The sequence below is a fragment of the Pavona decussata genome, unplaced genomic scaffold (genome assembly GCF_977016875.1).
Source record: "Pavona decussata unplaced genomic scaffold, jaPavDecu1.1 SCAFFOLD_61, whole genome shotgun sequence".
NCBI lineage: Eukaryota > Metazoa > Cnidaria > Anthozoa > Scleractinia > Agariciidae > Pavona > Pavona decussata.
The window spans coordinates 3,192,501-3,194,662 of NW_028145482.1; the positions used below are offsets into that span (position 1 = coordinate 3,192,501).

The window sequence follows — 2,162 nt, forward strand, 5'->3', positions numbered from 1 at the left end:
GCTCTTAAAAATGATCCTTGCTATTTTTATACACCATCCTGATACAGAAAGGCGTATAAACACTGCTTTTTTTTATCGAAATCTCTAGAACAAAGCGAGGCCAATTTTGGCAGCCATATAATTTTGTTTACAAAATTTAAATTCGCGCGTGTGCAAGAAAAATCTGGGTACTAACGCAAAATGTAGTGACCAATCAGAAATACTAATAGAATTTTGTCTTAAGTTTTGCTAATCTTACAATGGCAATACTCGATAGATCAGCCTGTACCAGGGCTGTTCGTCGTGGCTAACCCCGCGGACGGCCCTGGGAACGAGGTTGGGAAACTTCCTCACGGTTAGCAGCGGTTGGCTGTGCGGACGGTGCCTACTATTGTTACTGCGCATACGTTCTGCGCATCTGAGATACTCGGGTTTCCTATGGGTGGTGCCTGCTAGACTGCAAGCAGTCCCTTTCTGGTTAGTCGAGATGGTGTGCTCATAGCGCAGCGAGACTGGAGCGAGGAGAAATAAACGAGTGTAGCGTTGCAGTTTGGTCTTCGTTGCAGATATGTCTTTTCACCTTGTAACCAATAATGAACGTTCTTCTTTCCACCAATGAAACTGCGTTGTGATCGTGTCCTCTGTGATTATTTTGACAAGGGAGGGGATCAACTTGGTCGACTTTCGCCGGCGATAAGCATTAAGAAGTCGCCATTTTGAACTAAACACGAACTGAACTGAACCATCGCGAGATGACTCGTGAATTGCAGGTAAGCAGCCTTTGTATTATTTTCGTGCAGTGTTTTGCAGGACTCTTCTTTGTACTGTAAACTACATTCGATGCCAGTTGAAACCCGGATGGCTGACGCAAAGCTGTCGTCCTTTTGCTAGATGTGCTAGTTTTAATTTCGAGATCTGTGCAATGTTTCTGTGGAACTTAAACTGCGGAACACTTTATTACCTGATGCACGTTTTCCTGGTTTTACAAGTATCATAAGTTCGACTTCAGCTCGAGAACAATAAAAACTTGCTGATTGACCATGCCCCTGGGCAGGATGAAAGTCATCTCACCATGCATGATAAACTTTATCTGACCCAAAATTATTTCCATCTTGTCCTTGCTGGAAACCACGTACCCTGCTGGCAGAGCTTTTCTTAACTCCACAGGAAGAAAGAAAGGCTCTGCAGAAATTATGTTTTATGGAGTATGCTCATATTTGCTTGGATATACTGTAGTTTCAAATTCAGGATGTCTGAAAAACTCAGACCTCAGACCCTGGAAAAGCTCAGACCCCCTTAAAGATCATTTTGGGACTTAGCGTCCTGTCACAACATTGATGATCAACCAAAAGCTAAATTTTACAAATACAAAATGTTAATTGTTAAGACTGGTGATAGTTGATCATTCACCGAAGTGGAGGTGAATAGTGATGGATATTTACCCAGTCGCAAAGCGGTGAGGTAAATATCCATCACTTTCACCGACACTGAGGTGAATAATTGTTTTAGTATATACCACACAAAATGAATAACCAGTGGACCACAAAATTATTTTATTTCTGACAATATTTATTCAGATAATACTGACAAAATGGTATGAAATTTAAAAAATCTTGCACACCACGCGGTAAGCAATTTCTCATGCAGTAGAAAGTTCTGTCTTGCTTCCTTGCAGACAAATAAAACTTTTGGAGACACTTGTTTAGTTCCTACAGTTGTTGCCATTTATGTATTTTTTTAACAGCCACCTTGTTTATTGAGTAACCATGGCGAAACGGGTAGTACTTGGCTAATGACCTCCAAACTAGCCAATCAGTACATGCGAGAAGTACTATTCACTTGTGTGGTATATACTAATTTTATCTGTTTGGGGTGATCTAATGCACCGCTATCGTAAATTCAATTCAGTGGTATTTAGGCATTTTAAAACTTTTCTTTAGTGCTGAGTTAGGTAACACACAGCCAGATTTTATTATTAACAGGACCTAGCACCACTGTGACCTTGAAAATTATGCTATAATAGTGTTTTTTGTTTCTAAACTAGTTGTTGTCACCAAAGGATTATTTTCAACTTGTGTTAAATATTTATGGCTTTCAAGCCTTTTACTGAAGTGTTTGTTTGCCTTGTTTAATTGTGCATTTTAGGAGTATCTGGTCACTGCAGCCTGATATTGTTATGGCAA

General features: G+C 40.1%; 1 pseudogene across 1 annotated transcript in view; it reads left to right on the top strand.

Annotated features, from left to right (window-relative positions):
- The window catches only part of LOC146479110 (uncharacterized), a 177,126-nt pseudogene extending 175,266 nt beyond the window's left edge, over positions 1–1,860 (top strand). Inside the window, exon 3 of the transcript XR_014864965.1 lies at positions 1,686–1,860. The product of XR_014864965.1 is annotated as an uncharacterized LOC146479110 (transcript). The remainder of the gene's footprint in view (positions 1–1,685) is intronic.
- Positions 1,861–2,162: the final 302 nt, after the last annotated feature.